We start from the raw sequence: 20699 nt of genomic DNA, 5'->3' as shown, positions 1-20699 counted from the left end.
TCTAAGGGTTCTGATTTTGCCCTGTAGGGCTATATCACTTTCTGATAACCAGCTTATGGAAGCTCACTGTACCTGCTGTTTATCTTCCAATATATCCCTTCAGATTCAGATCTCCACACCTCCACCCTTCCAGAAAGTGGTCATTTTTCTACTTGTAGAATTCCAGTAATTATTTTCTTACATCTCAAGTTGAATTTATAGGTGTTCAGAATGATTTGATAGTTATCTAGTTAAATTCAAGTTGAGGGAAATTGGAGGGGGAGATGAACCATGAGAGATTATGGACTCTGAAAAACAATCTGAGGATTCTGAAGGGTCAGGTGTGTGTGTGTGTGTGTGGGGGAAGTTGGGCCAGCCTTGTGGTGGGTATTGTGGAGGGCACGTATTGCATGGAGCACTGGGTGTGGTGCATAAACAATGAATTCTAGTATACTGAAAAGTAATTAAAAAATAAAAAAAAAGAAGGAAAACTTCCAAACTCATTTTATGAGGCCAGCATCACCTTGATCCCAAAACCAGACAATATCCCATCAAAAAAGAGAGCTATAGACCAATATCCTTGATGAACACAGATGTGAAAATACTCAACAAAATACTAGCCAATAGGATTCAACAGTACATTAAAAGGATTATTCACCACGACCAAGTGGGATTTATTCCAGGGCTGCAAGGTTGGTTCAACATCCGCAAATCAGTCAATGTGATACAACACATCAATAAAAGAAAGAACAAGAACCATATGATACTCTCAATAGATGCTGAAAAAGCATTTGACAAAGTACAGCATCCCTTCCTGATCAAAACTCTTCAAAGTGTAGGGATAGAGGGCACATACCTCAATATCATCAAAGCCATCTATGAAAAACCCACTGCAAATATCATTCTCAATGGAGAAAAACTGAAAGCTTTTCCGCTAAGGTCAGGAACACGGCAGGGATGTCCATTATCACCACTGCTATTCAACATAGTACTAGAGGTCCTAGCCTCAGCAATCAGACAACAAAAGGAAATTAAAGGCATCCAAATCGGCAAAGAAGAAGTCAAATTATCACTCTTCGCAGATGATATGATACTATATGTGGAAAACCCAAAAGACTCCACTCCAAAACTGCTAGAACTTATACAGGAATTCAGTAAAGTGTCAGGATATAAAATCAATGCACAGAAATCAGTTGCATTTCTCTACACCAACAAAAAGACAGAAGAAAGAGAAATTAAGGAGTCAATCCCATTTACAATTGCACCCCAATCCATAAGATACCTAGGAATAAACCTAACCAAAGAGGCACAGAATCTATACTCAGAAAACTATAAAGTACTCATGAAAGAAATTGAGGAAGACACAAAGAAATGGAAAAATGTTCCATGCTCCTGGATTGGAAGAATAAATATTGTGAAAATGTCTATGCTACCTAAAGCAATCTACACATTTAATGCAATTCCTATCAAAGTACCATCCATCTTTTTCAAAGAAATGGAACAAATAATTCTAAAATTTATATGGAACCAGAAAAGACCTCGAATAGCCAAAGGGATATTGAAAAAGAAAGCCAACGTTGGTGGCATCACAATTCCGGACTTCAAGCTCTATTACAAAGCTGTCATCATCAAGACAGCATGGTACTGGCACAAAAACAGACACATAGATCAATGGAACAGAATAGAGAGCCCAGAAATAGACCCTCAACTCTACAGTCAACTAATCTTCGACAAAGCAGGAAAGAATGTCCAATGGAAAAAAGACAGCCTCTTCAATAAATGGTGCTGGGAAAATTGGACAGCCACATGCAGAAAAATGAAATTGGACCATTTCCTTACACCACACACAAAAATAAACTCAAAATGGATAAAGGACCTCAATTTGCGAAAGGAATCCATCAAAATCCTTGAGGAGAACACAGGCAGCAACCTCTTTGACCTCAGCCGCAGCAATATCTTCCTAGGAACAACGCCAAAGGCAAGGGAAGCAAGGGCAAAAATGAACTATTGGGATTTCATCAAGATCAAAAGCTTTTGCACAGCAAAGGAAACAGTTAACAAAATCAAAAGACAACTGACAGAATGGGAGAAGATATTTGCAAACGACATATCAGATAAAGGACTAGTGTCCAGAATCTATAAAGAACTTAGCAAACTCAACACCCAAAGAACAAATAATCCAATCAAGGAATGGGCAGAGGACATGAACAGACATTTCTGCAAAGAAGACATCCAGATGGCCAACAGACACATGAAAAAGTGCTCCATATCACTCGGCATCAGGGAAATACAAATCAAAACCACAATGAGATATCACCTCACACCAGTCAGAATGGCTAAAATAAACAAGTCAGGAAATGACAGATGCTGGCGAGGATGCGGAGAAAGGGGAACTCTCCTACACTGTTGGTGGGAATGCAAGCTAGTGCAGCCACTCTGGAAAACAGCATGGAGGTTCCTCAAAATGTTGAAAATAGAACTGCCCTATGACCCAGCAATTGCACTAAAGGGCATTTACCCTAAAGATACAAACGTAGTGATCCAAAGGGGCACGTGCACCCGAATGTTTATAGCAGCAATGTCCACAATAGCCAAACTATGGAAAGAACCTAGATGTCCCTCAACAGATGAATGGATCAAGAAGATGTGGTATATATACACAATGGAATACTATGCAGCCATCAAAAGAAATGAAATCTTGCCATTTGCGACAACATGGATGGAACTAGAGCGTATCATGCTTAGCGAAATAAGTCAAGCAGAGAAAGACAACTATCATATGATCTCCCTGATATGAGGAAGTGGTGATGCAACATGGGGGCTTAAGTGGGTAGGAGAAGAATTAATGAAACAAGATGGGATTGGGAGGGAGACAAACCATAAGTGACTCTTAATCTCACAAAACAAACTGAGGGTTGCTGGGGGGAGGGGGTTTGGGAGAAGGGGGTGGGATTATGGACATTGGGGAGGGTATGTGCTTTGGTGAGTGCTGTGAAGTGTGTAAACCTGGTGATTCACAGACCTGTACCCCTGGGGATAAAAACATATATTTATAAAAAATAAAAAATTAAAAAAAAAATTTTAAAAGGGATCAGATGAAATGAGGTTCCCTACTCTTCCACCATCTTGCCTTTCTCCTCTATATGACCTTTTTTGACAACAGTTTTAAGCAGCTGTTGAAATTCAAAAATTTCTTGGTCTTTGAGACCAAGGAGAAATTTAAAAAAACAGCAATAACAAAAAAAGCCAAATGGAATATGGAGTGTATATGTGTCATGAAGTATTATAGAACACTTAGCTGGGGCTTTAATCGCTAAGATTTTGTGAAACCTATTTTAGAGAAAATTGAAGTTGGGAATGATATCAGATGCTTTTTTTTTTCTTTAAGTTCAGATCTTATTGGGGTCACTTCCTTGTGTGTATTAAATAAATAGCCTCTCTTCACACAGGGCTGTTTGCTGTCATACTTCTTCTAAAGCTTCTTTTAACAGGCCAAGGAAGGATGCCAGTGATTCCAAAATAGGGAAAATGACCTTTTCTCCTAATTGGCATTACACTGTGGAAAGATTTATTAAGACACTTAAGAGAATAATTGAAAATTAAAAAAAAAAAGCCATGTGAGGGATTTTGTCCCAGAAGAAAATCTTACAAGTTGTCTTTTTTTGTTTAAAGTTGGATGGTTGCACATTTTTTCTTAAGTGTCAAGGTAATACACACCATTAAGGAGAGTACTTAGTACTTCTTGTGTTAACTCTGCTCTTCCTCTCATAGAATCCTAACTTTTAGTTTATCACTTAGGTACTTTGCTAAAATACTCTTTTGCATGGAGCACGGGGTGTGGTGCAAAAATAATGAATACTGTTATGCTGGAAATAAAAATAAATTAAATAAAAAAAAAAAAGAAAAAAAAAAGAAAAAAAAAATAAAATACTCTTTTGTAGTCAGATGTGATGAAATGAATAAAAATTTCTGGTAAGTTACCTGAAAGGTGCTTAAGTGCTTTTTTTCCTCCCTCTGTCTTGTTATAGGGAACATGGGCATATTGCTTAAATATCCATCCCCACCTTGGATAATGAGAATGAGAGCAACTGCTTAAGAATGGCAAAGAAGCTAAGAGGCGCCTGAGTCTCTGAGGACTATTCAGGTACTGTGTCAGCTTGGGGCTGTCTATTCTGGTCTAGTTTTATGTGAAAGAGAAAGAACTATCTCACTCTTTGAGTCATGTTTTCTAATCTTTCTTATACACAGGCAAAGCTAACCATGACTGATACAAATATTAAGATTATTTTCTATGTTTAATCCAAAAAATACAGAATTTCCTTAGAGTAGTTTTTGTGTTTATTTAAGGAAAGTGCATGGCAGAAAGATATATTCAGCTTCTAAAAAGTAAGTTAATGAAATCCATTTAAAGAAGATGAATCTCGACTTTTACCTGACATCTGAGACAAAATTCAATTTGAGGTGCGTTAAAGGCCTAAATGTGAAAGCTTGCTATTGGGTTTTAGGAGAAAACAGAGGAGAATATCTTTGTGACTTGAGAGCAGGCAGACTTTTCTTAGGACAAAGAAAATAGTAACTGTAAAAAGAAAAGTTGGTTCAAATTATGTTATCAAAAATTTAAAACTTAGGCTCATCAACAGTTGTCACTATAAAAGGATGAATAGGCAAGTTACAGAGTTAGAAAAAAAAATTTGTAAAACATATATCCCACAAAGGAATTGTATTCAGGATATATAAGTCACTCTTGCAGTTCAACAATAAAAAGAAATTAAAAACATGAACAAAGATTTGTATAGATACTTCACAAAGGAAAATAATGAACAACCATTAAGCATATAAAAACTATTTGATATAGGTCATCACAAGAATGAAAATTAAAACTACAATCCTGTACCAATCCTAAACACTAAAATGGGTAAAATTAACAATTTAAACGGACAATTTTAAGATTGGGCAAGAATGTGGAACAACCAAAACTCTTGTACATTTTTTTGGTATGAGTGTGAAGAGATACAAAAATTTAGTATTTACCTAAGAAAAACAAAACCAGGTGTTCACAATTAGACTTGTATAAGAATATTCTAGCGATCTTATTAATAATAGCCCCAAACTGGCTATTTGGAAACAAACAGTAGCTAGTGAATGGCTGAACTAATTGTGCTATATGCATAACATGGGATGCTAGTTAGCAATGAAAAGGAACAAGTACAGACACAGGGAACAAAGTGGATGCATACCAAGAACGTTACACGGACTGAATGAAGTTTTCTCGGTGAAGTGTCTGTTAAAGTTGTTTGCCCAATTTTAAGTTGGGTTATATGTTTTCATATTATTGAGTTGTAAGAGTACTTTATGTATCTTAGATACAAGTCCTTTGTATTGTGAGTATTTTACATACCAGCATTCGGTATATCTTGGTGAGTATGCTATGTACCCTTGAAAAGAATGTGTAAAAAAAAAAAAGAATGCGTATTGTGCTGTTATTGGGTTATAATATTCTGTAAATATCAACTGAATCAAGTTGGTAGTGTTTTCCAGATCTTCTATATTACTGAATTTTATCTGCCTTTGATACAATTCAGGAAAAAATATAAATAAAATTTTTATTCAGTAAGAATAAAATAAAGTTGCTCTGAGAAAGGGGCATTCAAATAGCCAACTATGACTGCAATTTTTCTTTCTCCCTTTAGTTTTCTCAGTTTAGTTTTACATTTTCTAAAGCTCTCTTTTCAGGTGTATAAACATTTAGGGTTGTTATGTCTTAATAAATGGCTCCTTTTATCATGATGAGGTATTTCTCTTTATTACTAGTACCACCCTTATTCTTGGATTGTATTCTATCTGATATTGATATAGTCCCATCAGGTTCTTTTTGCTTGCTGTTTGCATGTTATGTTTTTCCATCCTTTTATTTTTTAGAGAATTTTATTTATTTGAGAGAGAGAGAGAGAGAGAGCACAAGTTGGGGGAGGAGGGTCAGAGGCAGAAGGACAAACAGACTTCTTGTTGAACAAGGAGCCCAACATGGGGATTGATCATAGTACCCCAAGGCAGGTGCTTAACAAACTAAGCCACCCAGGTGCCCCTATTTTTCCATCCTTTTAATTTTAATCTATTTGTATCTTTACATTTTAAAATGCATCTTTTATAGGTAGTGCTATGGACTGAATTGTGTCCTCCAAAAATTGAAGTCATATGTTGACTGTGTTTGGAAATAGCATTCTCTGTTTTTTTGCTTGTTTTAGTTTTTGTGGTGTGTGTGTGTGTGTGTGTGTGTGTGTGTGCGCGTGTGCGCATGTGTGTATAGGTGAGCCTGGTGGTGGGTATTAAGGAGGGCATGTATTGCATGGAGCACTGGGCGTGATGCATAAACAATGAATCTTGGAATACTGAAAAAAATAAAATTAAAAAATAAAAAAGGAAATCAGTGCTATAAAAATCCATTTTATCAAAGAGAAATACCATGAAGCATCTTATATGTGGACAGTAGTTCAAGAGTTGTTGCTATTTTCCCCTAATTTTATAATGGTTCCTTTATTTAAATGGGAATTTCAAAGGGCATGGAAGAGAAGAGGGTCCAGGTTCCATATTGTCTGACACTATTGTGTTCTAGTAATGTGCTTTTATTTTTTATTATGTTATGTTAGTCACCATACAGTATGCCATTAGTTTTTGATGTAGTGTTCCAAGATTCATTGTTTATATATAACACCCAGTGCTTTAAACATTATTTTTCCTTCAGAATTTCTAATTCCACATAGGAACACACTGTAACTTTAAAGGATTTAATCCAAATGTGTCAAGTATGCTCAGAATGGCTCTGTGGCCTTCTGACCTCAAAAAATAAAAAATAAATCAGTGAATCAGTGTGATATGAATGTTGAATTAAAGCTCAAGAAGTACAGACACTGTCATATTTTTCAAGAATGATTAATGATATGGGAAAATATTTGTAATACGATAAAAGTAGCATACCGTCCAGTGTTTTAGGGCAAGTCACTCAAATCTTTCTAATCATAATTTTTTCCCATGAAAATAATGTTAAGGAAAACTCAAAGTTAATATAGAGATATTTATCATCCTGTCTCTTTTACAACCTTGAAAAGTTCAAGAGAGAGAAAATTTATTTCAAAGTTTTTATTTATTGGATAGTCCACAATGTCCAGATTCAACTACAAATCTGTTCTTCCCATTTTTTATAAGATAGCGTGTATAGTAGTAGTTAAGGGTCTTTAGAACCATACTAAAGACATTTGCTTTAGAGCCAAATATTGCCTTGGGTTACCTTGGGGCTTCAGTCACGTAAGTGACTGACTCTTGCTTTCAGCTTAGGTCATGATTTTAGGGTCCTGGGATCAAACCCCATCTTGGGCCTCTCACTCAGCTGGGAGTCCACTTGAGGAGTCTTTCTCTCTCCCTTTGCCCCTCCTCCTGCTCCCTCCCTTTCTTTCAAATAAATAAATCCCCCCAAAGTAAATATTGGTTTAACTGCTTACTTATTGAGAATCCTTGGTAAACTGTTTAAACTCTTACACTTAAATTCTTAAGCTTAAATTCTGAGATTACTTAAATGTAAAGTAGGGGAGATAGTCATACTTTCCTCATAAGACTGTTATGAGAATCAAATGAATGTCCACAAAACCCTTAAAATAATAGAGCCATGCATGAAATCTTTGAATAAATATTAACTTCAAAAATGAGAACTGCCCAATCATGCATATTTAGGAAGTTGTTGTTGAGCAGCTTCTAAAATGGGTCCCAGTGATTCCTGCCCTTTTTTTACTCATACTCGTGTATAATCCTCTTCCCTTTAGTGTGGCCTGAGAGGTTTGTTAATAACTAACTGAATACGGGAAAAGTGATGGGACGTCACTTCTGAGATGGGATTATAAAAGATGGTGATTTCTGTCTTGCTTGTACTCTGTCTCTCTGGCTCTTTTCGCTTGCTCACTTTGATCAAGAAAACAGCCATATGCTGAGCTTCCAATAGCCGGTGAGTAACTGAGGCCCTTAGTCCGAGAACCTGCCAGGAACTGAATCCTGCAAACAGCCATGCAAGTGAGCTGGGCAGAGGGCTCTTCCCTATTCAGTCTTGGAAACTTGTGACAGACACTGAGCCAGAGGACTCCACTAAGCTGCACCTAGATTCCTGACCCATAGAAATTATGACATAATGTTTGCTATTTTAATTCACTAAGTTTGGAATAATTTGTTATCCCCAAATAATACATACTTGGTACTAGAGGTGATATGCCTTAGTAACAACTACTTAAAAATTTCAGAGCTGCACTGGGACCAGGCAGCAGGAGGAGGCTGGAAAGATTTTGAGGAACACAATAAAGGAAACCCAAGTTGCTTTGAACAAACTGGCAGTAGAAATCTGAACCTTGGGGCACCTGGGGGGCTCAGTGGGTTAAAGCCTCTGCCTTTGGCTTGGGTCATGATTTCAGGGTCCTGGGATTGAGCCCCACATCAGGCTCCCTGCTCAGTGGGGAGCCTGCTTCCTCCTCTCTCTCTCTCTCTCTCTGCCTACTTGTGATCTCTCTCTGTCAAATAAATAAATAAAATCTTAAAAAAAAAAAAAAGAAAGACATCTGGAATTTGGGGATGCTGCTTGGGAGGGATAAAAGGGAAGTGAGAAACATGCTATTGGGAACTGCAAGAATTTTTTTTTTAATTTAATTTTATTTTTTCAGTGTTCCAAGATTCATTGTTTGTGGCCACATCCAGTGGTCCATGCAATATGTGCCCTCCTTAATACCCACCATCAGGCTCACCCATCCCCCTACCCCGCTCCCCACCAAAACCCTCAGTTTGTTTCTCAGAGTCCACAGTCTCTCATGCTTCTTCTCCCCTTCCAATTGCCACCAATTCACTTTTCTTCTCCTTTTAATGTCCTCCATGTTATTCCTTATGCTCCACAAGTAAATGAAACCATAGGACAAGTGATTGTCTCTGCTTGACTTATTTCACTCAGCTTAATCTCTTCCAGTCCCATCCATGTTGATATAAAATTTGGATATTCATCATTTCCAATAGAGGCATAATATCCCATTGTATATATGGACCATATCTTCTTTTTCCATTCGTCTGTTGAAGAGCATCTTGGTTCTTTCCACAGTTTGGCGGCTGTTACGAACATTGGGGTACACATGGTCCTTCTCTTCACTACATCTGTATCTTTGGGGTAAATACCCCGTAGTGCAATTGTGGGGTCATAGGGTAGCTCTGTTTTTAATTTCTTAAGGAATCTCCACACTGTTTTCCGAAGTGGCTGCACTAACTTGCATTCCCACCAACAGTATAAGAGGGGGAAACTGCCGGAATTCTTGTTACGTATCGGCAGAAAAACTGTCATCTGCACTTATGTGGGAAGCAGAAAAATACCTATGAACTTGGTAACATAGATGAGATTTCCAAGAAGGGTATTGAAGGTGCTAGTTTATTCTTGCTGCTTATGTAAGTAAGGAAATGCAAGAGGGCAGAGCAGTTAATTGGAAAAGAGACAGAAATGAATGGTTTTGAAAATTCTCCTTCAAAAACTAACTATGTACTATATGCTGGCTAATTGAACATAATAACAAAAGAAAAAAGAAAGAAAAGAAAGTTTTCCTCTTCCCCAGAGAACAAAAAATGCTAAAATTAAAAAGTGGCATCTGTTTACTGTTAGAAAAATGTTCTAGAGATAAAGCAAAGGAAGTACCTGTAATGTGTTCAGACTTCAGAAGGATCGAAGGACCAGGTCATTATTCAGTTCATGAAAGGCCACATAAAGAGAATAATCATGCACCTCATAGGCCTTCTACAGCTGGCCCAGGAAGGATCATACTATGGTCTCAGCCTTCTCAGCAGGAGTGCAGTGTAAAGAAGAGCTTATCTAGAAGAGATTTATGGGTGCAGCATTTGTTTAACAGTGTGAACACCAATACATTTCACAGAAGTCCTAGAAAGTTTTTGAGAAAATTGTATCCACAGATACACCACTGGCTTGGACTGAAAGGGACAGGGACAGGACATAATGAAAAGTGGCAATTAGGCCTCCAAAATTCTACAGGTGGAAGCAGGCTGAGAAAATTATTCAGTTACATTTTTTCCATGAAAAAAGGAAGGATGACTCAAAGGGTGGAACAGTAGCCCAGAGAGTAGAGCCAAGAGCCATAGAGAATTATTCTTGGGCCTTAAAAACTAATGAAGAAACCTCCAACATTTTCCTTATTGGATTTCAGAATTGCTATGGGCAGTGACTCCTTTGTGTATCTTATTTTCCTCCCTCCTGGAGCAGGAGCATTTATAGCGATTACCCTATGCCTGCACTATCATTGTGTTTTGGGTGTATATGTAACAGATAACCATAGCTTTAGAGCTACAGATCTACAAACTGAGAGGAACTTTACTCAAAAGATGTGTTTAGGAGATATATCCAAGAGCCTCATCCATACCTGGATCTTATTTAGATGAGAAGATTATGGATTTTGATACCAATACACACTGCCCAGTCAGTTACTCTCATTTATATTCTCATTTACTTAGTCACTTATTGAGTGCTTACTGTTTAGAAGTCTCTGAGTTACATTCAGGGTATTAAAAGTTAAATAAAACATGGTTCCTTACTTTAAGTTTGGTGGGAAAGACAGAGAGGTAAACCCAAAATACTATCGTAGTGAAATGAGTACCACATCGTGATAAGCCCAGCATGCAATGGGAGCAGAGCTCTAGCATCCAAATAAGGAAAGTTCTGGTGAGGCGATAGTTGATCCAAGTACTAAAGGACAAGTAGAAGTGATTTGGGTTGAACTGTATGAAATTTCCATTCTTATAGTTCAGAAATGATTGATTATTGGTAATTTATTATGGTACAACCTTATAGGAAGGTGAGGAGTGTTATAAGCAGAGGACTTCCAGTTGAATATAATAAATTGAGCACAAATATGTTTATCCACACTTGGACTTTTTTCTTAGGATGAGTTAAATGTTTATGTTTTTATCTGTTATTGTATAAGTTACTAGCTCAGCAGTCTGAGATATTTCCTGTGCAGACCCTGAAGCAAACATTGAGTGGAATAGTCCAGAGCCCTAAATGCGTTAGTTTGTCCATCTCTATTAACACCACTTTGATGTTGACAGGAGACAGCTGGGTTCTCTCTGTATGAACAGGTGACACATTTCTCCTGGAAGGGAGAATGATTCCAAGGAGAATCAACCACCACAGGGAAACTGATGAATATGCCATTTCAAAAAATCTTCATAATATTTTTTTAACACATTATCACAACTATGATCATTAGCCAACTTTCAATAATTCCATCTTTAGTATGATTGTGAGGGCGCTGAAGGTGGATGAAATGTTGATCATTAAGTCTCACCAGTTTTGTTTTTCTTTTTTTAAAAGATTTTATTTATTTATTTCACAGACAGAGATCACAAGTAGGCAGAGAGGCAGGCAGAGGCGGGGGTTGGGGGGAAGCAGGCTCCCTGCTGAGCACAGAGCCTTATGCAGGGCTTGATCCAGGACTCTGGGATCATGATCTGAGCCAAAGGCAGAGGCTTCAACCCACTGAGCCACCCAGGCGCCCCCAGTTTTGTTTTTCTTAAGAATATGAATCACAAATGGCTTTTCACTAGTGGTACTTTAGTACCATTCAATTTTCATTGAATATTTTGGCTCTTTACCCTGATATTGCTTGGTTTGACTTAAGAAAACTGTAATGAACATACTGGGTTTTGTTTGTTTGTTCATTTGATTTTGTGTGTTGCTTGGGAGTAGTTACATGAAAATGAGGAATTTCATTAAAAAAAAATACAAACAGGGATGGGTTTTTGCTTCCTCTTGCAGGGATCAAGAGGACATATATACAACAAAAGGGAGCAATTATAACTAAAATATTTGGAACTACTGACTAAGAGGAAGAAAAACAGTAACTACCTTACTTCTCTGGGGAGCAAGGATTCTCAGCACCCTGGGTGATGAACTTAAAGGTTTCAAGGCTGAAGAGATCTTTCTTTTTCTCACATTTTAAACAATCTCAACTTTATTTTTCCAGTGTGTTCAATTCCAATATTGCAGTAGAAATGTCTGAAGAACTGTCAACATTTGATTTTAGATCAAGCATCCTGGCTGATTCCCAGCCTGAGACATAAAGGGTCCTACATGGCATAGGCCTCAGGCCACATGGGAAATCACAGAAAAAAAGCAGCCTGGTTGAAGAAGGGGCAGGGAGCTGCCCAGGCCTGTTCTGGGTCCAAACCTGGCCTTACTCTATTGTGGTGGGACCTACCCTCTAACAGAGACTGGAAATCTGAAAATCCCACTGAAATGACATTAAAGAAATTTTTAAAAGGGAAAAATCCGGGAGCAAAGATACCAAGAGAAAAAGGACATATATATGGCTATATAACAAATGGACAAGTGGTAATTAACTTAGTGGACCAGAGTAAGTAGAATCCTCTTTGAAAGTAAAGGAAACTCTGAAGAGGAATAACTTATTCCATAAAACTTCACATAATAGACATGAAAAAGTATTCACATCAAGGATATTTCTGAACCTTGTATCAAATAGGAGATATTTAAACCTCTCAGAGATTGAAAAGAGCAGATATTATATACAATTGATCAGTAATTAGAATCATATCAAATTTGTTCATACCAATGCTGAAGGCTAGAAGTTGAAAGAGCAATGTCTTTAAACTTCTGAGGAAAATAATTCCAACCTATATTTTGATACAGACACAAAGAAAGGTATAATTAAGCAATTTTTAGATATCAATGTCTCAAAAAGTTTCCCTTTCTTTTTAGAAAGCTATTGTAGGATATGCTCCAACAAAAGAAAGGATTAGCCAGTGGATCCAACATGGGAAGAGATCTAAGGAAGATCTTAGGATGACAACTGCACCAACCAGCCTACATTGGAACAGGAATGAAAAGATCAGGACGGGTATATCAAAGAAAAAGATGAAGCTCACTGATTATCAGACACATTTGAAGTTATTGGAGAGAAATTCTTTTTTTAGGGATTTTGGAGATTAATAAATGATAAGTACAGAGAAAACAAATAAATTAAAAACAAGACAATTATTAAATTTGGGGAAAATAAACAGGACAGACTCTGTCATCAAAGTATCTACATGTCGAAGATTATTTGACCATAGAGTTGAGGGTCCATATCTGGTCTCTCTACTCTGTTCCACTGTCTATGTGTCTGTTTTTATGCCAGTACCATGCTGTCTTGGTGATCACAGCTTTGTAGTAAAGCTTGAAATCAGGTAACGTGATGCCCCCAGTTTTATTTTTGTTTTTCAACATTTCCTTAGCGATTCGGGGTCTCTTCTGATTCCATACAAATTTTTGGATTATTTGCTCCAGCTCTTTGAAGAATACTGGTGGAATTTTGATCGGAATAGCATTAAAAGTATAGATTGCTCTAGGCATTATAGACATTTTAACAATGTTTATTATTCCGATCCAAGAGCATGGAATGGTCTTTCATCTTTTTGTGTCTTCTTCAATTTCTTTGATGAGTGTTCTGTACTTCCTCAAGTACAGATCCTTTACCTCTTTGGTTAGGTTTATTCCCAGTTATCTTATGGTTCTTGGTGCTATAGTAAATGGAATTGATTCTCTAATTTCCCTTTCTGTATTTTCATTATTAGTGTATAAGAAAGCCACTGATTTCTGTACATTGACTTTGTATCCTGCCACGTTGCAGAATTGTTGTATGAGTTCTAGTAGTTTGGGGGTGGAGTCTTTTGGGTTTTCCATATAAAGAATCATGTCATCTGCAAAGAGAGAGAGTTTGACTTCTTCATTACCAATTTGGATACCTTTTCTTTCTCTTTGTTGTCTGATTGCTGTTGCTAGGACTTCTAATACTATGTTGAACAAGAGTGGTGAAAGTGGGCATCCTTGTCGTGTTCCTGATCTCAACGGGAAGGCTGCAAGCTTTTTCCCATTGAGGATGTTATTTCTTGTGGGTCTTTCATAGATTTGATGAAGTTCAGGAATGTTCCCTCTATCCCTACACTTTGAAGCGTTTTAATCAGGAACGGATGCTGGATTTTTGTCAAATGTTTTTTCTGCATCAATTGAGAGGACCATGTGGTTCTTCTTTCTTCTCGTATTAATTTGTTCTATCACATTGATTGTTTTGCGAATGTTGAACCATCCTTGTAGCCCAGGGATGAATCCCACCTGGTCATGGTGGATAATCTTTTTAATGTGCTGTTGGATCCTGTTTGCTAGGATCTTGTTGAGAATCTTAGCATCCATATTCATCAGTGATATTGGTCTGATATTCTCCTTTTTGGTAGGGTCTTTGCCTGGTTTGGGGATCAAGGTAATGGTGGCTTCTTAGAAACGGTCTGGAAGTTTTCCTTCTGCTCCAATTTTTTGAAACAGCTTCAGGGGAATAGGTGTTATTTCTTCTTTGAAAGTTTGGTAGAATTCTCCAGGGAATCCGTCAGGTCCTGGGCTCTTGTTTTTTGGGAGGTTTTTTTTTTTTTAAGAATTTATTTATTTATTTGACATTTGGGAGGTTTTTGATCACTGCTTCAATCTCATTACTAAATATTGGTCTATTCAGGTTGTCAATTTTTCCTGGTTCAATTTTGGGAGTTTATAGTTTTCCAGGAATGCATCCATTTCATCTAGGTTGCTTAGCTTATCTAGCCATCAGGGAGATTCAAATTAAAACCACATTGAGATACCACCTTACACCAGTTAGAATGGCCAAAATTAGCAAGACAGGAAACAACATGTGTTGGAGGGGATGTGGAGAAAGGGTAACCCTCTTGCACTGTTGGTAGGAATGCAAGTTGGTGCAGCCTCTTTGGAGAACAGTGTGGAGATTCCTCAAGAAATTAAAAATAGAACTTCCCTATGACCCTGCAATTGCACTACTGGGTATTTCCCCCAAAGTTACAGATGGAGTGAAAAGAAGGGCCATCTGTACCCCAGTGTTTATAGCAGCAATGGCCACTGTCACCAAACTGTGGAAAGAACCATGATGCCCTTCAACGGATGAATGGATAAGGAAGATGTGGTCCATATACACTATGGAGTATTATGCCTCCATCAGAAAGGACGAATACCCAACTTTTGTAGCAACATGGATGGGACTGGAAGAGATGATGCTGAGTGAAATAAGTCAAGCGGAGAGAGTCAATTATCATATGGTTTCACTTATTTGTGGAGCATAACAAATAGCATGGAGAACATGGGGAGATAGAGAGGAGAAGGGAGTTGGGGGAAATTGGAAGGGGAGGTGAACCATGAGAGACTATGGACTCTGAAAAACAATCTGAGGGTTTTGAGGGGCGGGGGGTGGGAGGTCGGGGTACCAGATGGTGGGTATTATAGAGGGCACAGATTTCATGGAGCAGTGGATGTGGTGCAAAAATAATGAATACTGTTATGCTGAAAATAAATAAAAAATAAATTAAAACACACACACACAAAAAGTATCTACATGGACCTTCTGTGATGAATATTTAAAGTCAGAATAATATTAACACCAAATATTGAGCTAACCATACATTATAACTAGAAGAATCAAGGTACTGGAAATCATGTATATATGTTATATAGCTAAATCCTTAACATATACAGTTGGATATCAATAAATAATTAATAATATCAAACCTGAAAAAATTTAAGAATAATATAAGCATGTAATTTAGAAATATGGAGCCAAATAAGAGAAGACATAATAAAAGAATAAAATTTGGTTGTTTCTGGGCATTAAGAGTCAGGAGCGAGAAACTTACATAAGTCTTGTAGAACAGTTTCACTCTTCTAAACCAAGTACATTTTTTAAATTTTGAAAATAAAACAAGGATAATTCTAATCAGAAGTTGAGTTGTAGAGTTGTATCACAGCTTTAATGGAGGTTGGTCCATATATACAATGGAGTATTATGATTCCATCAGAAAGGATGAATACCCAACTTTTGTATCAACATGGATGGGACTGGAAGAGATTATGCTGAGTGAAATAAGTCAAGCAGAGAGAGTCAATTATCATATGGTTTTGCTTACTTGTGAAGCATAAGGAATAACATGGAGGACATAGGGAGATGGAGAGAAGTGAGTTCAGGGAAGTTGGAGGGGGAAATGAAGCATGAGAGACTGTGGATTCTGAGAAAGAAACTGAGGGTTTTGGAGGGGAGGTGTGTGAGGGGTTGAGTGAGCCTGGTGGTGGGTATTATGGAGGGCACATATTGCATGGAGCACTGAGTGTGATACATAAACAATGAATTTTGGAGCATTGAAAAGAAATTAAAAAAAGGAAGAAACAAAGATTTATGAAAGTCTCAAGTGTAGACAGAGCTTCCCATTGCAGAACAAGTGGAGAACTTTTTCTAATTGTACTAACTCAAAAGTCACAGTAAGTAGAATCAGAAGCAGAGAGAAAATGAAGCCAGGATCAGATATATTGCCTGAGGTTTGGCTTCTATGCAGATGTACTTGTTTATTGAATCTTTAGAAATTTACACTTGGAATTTTTGGCACAGACAAAATTAAACATTTGTCTCCTGCTCTGAAGTTTAAGTTAATCAAGACTCAGAAACAATGCAATTTTTATAACTAATTTCATGTGCTATAATCAAATGATTGGATGTGTTTTGGGGATTTATCTACTTACTCAAAGGTTTATATGTATGAAGGTAACTGCCCTAGGTGTGAAAATGTGAAGACTATTTTTTTCTAGGTCAATGAAATTTTAAAGGCAGCAGCGATAGATTTTATCACCAAAATGGAAATCCATTTTGCTGAGGACACAGAGAAAATGCTGAAGAAGTTTACCTTGGAAATGGGAATTGTGAAACAGCCTGTATGGCTCATCAAGTTGAAGTCTAGGATGATAATGTCAATGTAGTGTAAGAGAATATTGGAAATACATATTACCTTAGTGAGCTAGGATTAGTTTTGATCTTGCACATCTGGCCTATGCATCCATTAACAACATGCTGCCTGTGATGTAAATCAGATCCCAGTGCTCACAATGCATATCCATACTGGGGAATAGCAGATATGTGTTGTTTGCACAGCACCTTTCTTTCTGGGGAGCCATCTTGCTCACACACCTTTATCACCTCTTCAGTCCTGTGACCTCCGCTGTCTCTGGTTCTGGTTCTGTGTGGATTCCAACTGACTTCACATGGGAGCAATTTGACAGTGCCCCACTTTTCTGCTTACAACACACACTTCTTGCCTTTCATCCTTGAGTTCCGTAGCACAAATAAATTTCCTTTTCCTAAGTAGGCTAAAATAGTTTTATCAATTATAATTGAGAGTACTGGCTAACACAAGGGAGAAGATGTAGAATGTCAGCTCCATTAAAAATGTTATCGTAATCCTCATCCAAATCTGAGAAGTTGATATTATTCATTCTATTTTCTAGATGGAGAAACTAAGAATCAGCAACGGTAAGTAGCTGGGCCAAGGTCATGTGGCTTTTAAATAATAGAACCAGAATTTCAACTAGGTCCACCTAATTCTTAACTTATTATTTTTTAAAACTTTTTATTTATTTTTTAATTTCTTTTCAGTGTTCCAGAATTCATTGTTTATGCACCGCACCCAGTGCTCCATGCAATATGTGATTATTATTTCCACATAGCTTGTTGCTCCTCAATTACTGATAATATAATGGCTGAAATTGAATGCATTGGGTTTTTTAAAAGTTAGAATAAAGCCATTATCTAACTTAATAAAATTCAACTTTATAAGGAGCAAAGAGCAGCCCCCCCCCACACACAAAAACCACACAAAATAAATGTGTAATGGGAGCAAGAATGGAGAAGTGAAAGTGTAGTGAGAGTCAGGAAACATGACTTTTAACTCTGGTCCTGCCACTAATTGGCTATGTCGTCTTAGGTCAGTCCCTTAAAGTCATAGAATTCAGAACAGAAAGAAACCTCAGATTACCTTTCGTTCTGTATGCTAGTTTACCCCTTAGGAAAATTTACCCCAAGTGTTTCCATCAAATTTGGTCAGCATTGTGGTAGAGGGTGGTGTTATCTCTTAGAAATATTAGTGCTCAGGGTGATTGATCTTAGAAGAGCATTTGTGCTCTCCTACCTCTCTGTGACCACATTGCAATCTTTCTCCCATTAACCTCTTCTACTCTCAGGTTACTCAATTGTGCAGTTCTGTACCTATGGGAAAATTTTTCTTGAGTCCATTTGACAAATACTAACTCAGACTTCCTTTTCATGCTTTTATTCCCCCAAGTTAGTTATGTTGCATAAGACCGTTTAGATACACTAACAAGAAGTAGAATAGCAAACACCTATACCATTTCACTGTGTGCTACAACTGTTCATGAGTACATATAACATAATAATATGTTAATAATTATATTATTATAAAATATATATTCATTCTTTTGATCCTCATAACAACCTTATGAGGATAGTGCTATTATTGCACTGATTTTGTGGGCTAGGAAATCGAGATATGGAGAGGTTACTTGCTTAAGATGGTAAGCTGGGAAGTAGTCAGAGGGATGGAGTCTCCCTTTTGGCTGTACTAAGGATATTCTGTGGGGCTTAGCTTTTTTAGGCCTTAGTTCTAATATGTGAAATGGGATGAGAACAAAATTTTGTGTTTTCTCTGGTGCATTTACTGTGGTGCATGAAGTATGTAATTCATTCTGCATTGTCTCCAATATTTATTTTTTGAATTAAGCTTTCTTGGAACTTCTCTCTCACTATTTTGTAATCTGTAGGCAAACCAGTGGGCAAAGTGGGAATGATGGAGACACTTCAAGGACTAGGTCCTTAAACTTAATCAATTAATTAATTAGGGTTGTGTGTCTTCCTCTTTGTTTTCTATTCCAACATTAGGCTCAGATGACAGAAAGAACACTGAATGATGAAGACACCATAAATCATTTTTGGCCTTGTCTTTACCCTGACATCTACTAGGATATGGCCTTGGCAAGGCTATTACCCAGCTTGGATTTTACTCTTTCTTTATATGGAGAGGGAGATTAATTTGGTTAGATGACTCCTGCTATTTGTTCTGACTCTGAGAACAAAGTGGTTTTGAATCTGTGGTTCGGTCATCTTTTCTTTTCTTTCTTTCTTTCTTTCTTTTTTTTTTTTAAGATCTTATTTATTTATTCGACAGAGAGAGAAAGATCACAAGTAGGCAGAGAGGCAGGCAGAGAGAGAGGGGGAAGCAGGCTCCCTGCTGAGCAGAGAACCCAATGTGGGGCTTTATCCTAGGACCCTGAGACTATGACCTGAGCTGAAGGCAGAGGCTTAACCCACTGAGCCGCCCCAGTGCCCCACCGTCATCTTTTCTTTACCACTTAAGATTGGACATACTTCAGTCTCTAAAGAGAAAGTTTAATAAGGGGAAGAAAACATTTCTCAGGATAGGGTGAGCCCAAGATGAAAAGGTAATAGCTTGTTTGAAGTCACATATTCCTGAGCACACTGTAGTATGTTTACTTTCATTTTTTTCCTCCATACAAGGAAGGACTCCAGTGGAAAAAATCCCTATCTAGAAAAATGTTCATAGAGCTCATGTTGAAACTTAAAGGAGAAAGTTCTGATTTGAGAGCTATATTGCCATTGTCTCAATGATCCAGAACAACAGTATATTGTCATGCAAGGTCCTTCATGGCAAAGAGAGGACTTTGGGGTTTCTTTTGTTCTTCATGGGGGAACTGGAATCAATATTTACTGGCAAACAGGAGTGAAATAATAATTACTGCTGAACATGGACCAAATATGTGGTGGTCAAATCTTAAGATTCACAGAGTAGCTTATTTTGTTTTGTTTCTCAAAGAATGAACATACAAATTAGAAATACGTTTTTCCAGACAAATCTCATCTAAGACCATTTTGTTCTTGTTTTTAAGAACCAGTTCTCAGGGAAGAGACACAACTTTTCACCAACGGCATAAACAAAGACTGTGGAATTTAATTGCCCTGGATGTTAATTTAAAAATCTCTTAGTCCTTCAAGTAATAATGTTAACTACCCACATGAAAAATTGGTTATGCCACCTTCAAGGTCAGAACGGGTGCAATGAGGAGAGGATAGGGAACTTACAATTGGGTGATTTGAGGTGGGAATGATGCCAGTCAAACTACCATCTGAGGATAAAGGCAAATAAAGCCTTGGAGCACTCCTAATCTGAAAATTCTATTAAAAGTCTTTGGAAGCCTTTCCAATGACTTGGGGCAACTTGAGGGTAGGCCTTATGATTCGCAACCTGAAAAGACCTTATAAACTGTTTATTTGAATTCTATTATTTTACAGAAAAAAATTGCAGCAGAAGAGACTGAGGAGACTTAGACCTTACACGAATCAACCTGTTGAGGTACAGCCCTATCATGTCTCGTTTTGCCTCCTGCACCAAGGGTTGTTTCAAATCTCTATTTTCTCTAAGCTCCTGAGCATATCAACATCCCTTTCACTCTGAAGAAATGAATGGGCTTCCACCTCACAGAAAAAATAGAAACTGTAAGACAAAAACTTTCCTGACTTCTTGCTCCCAGCTCTGAATTGACACTTTTGCTCCTTTCTTCCTTCAAGAGACAAGAGGAGGCCCCCTACTGTTGGAGGCTAATATCTTTGCCTATGTTGTGTTACCATGTTCTCCTCAGAATTTGCCTATGTTGTGTTACCATGTTCTCCTCAGAATGAGCTGTCAATTGCCATCTAGGGATCTTGGTCAATTGAGTATACCCTCACTCTGCTGTGTCCTCA

At 37.5% G+C, this 20699-nt stretch overlaps 1 long non-coding RNA gene across 1 annotated transcript; it reads left to right on the top strand.

Moving 5' to 3' along the window:
- Positions 1–4013: 4013 nt before the first annotated feature.
- Positions 4014–18999, top strand: LOC116585241. The gene is made up of 3 exons (XR_004283511.1): positions 4014–4123; positions 17375–17399; positions 18822–18999. It is a non-coding gene; the product is annotated as an uncharacterized LOC116585241 (long non-coding RNA).
- The last annotated feature ends 1700 nt before the right edge of the window (positions 19000–20699 follow it).

The sequence above is a fragment of the Mustela erminea genome, chromosome 2 (genome assembly GCF_009829155.1).
Source record: "Mustela erminea isolate mMusErm1 chromosome 2, mMusErm1.Pri, whole genome shotgun sequence".
Taxonomy (NCBI): Eukaryota; Metazoa; Chordata; class Mammalia; order Carnivora; family Mustelidae; genus Mustela; species Mustela erminea.
The sequence above is the reverse complement of the archived record's forward strand: the minus strand, read 5'-3'. Positions and strand labels throughout refer to the sequence as shown.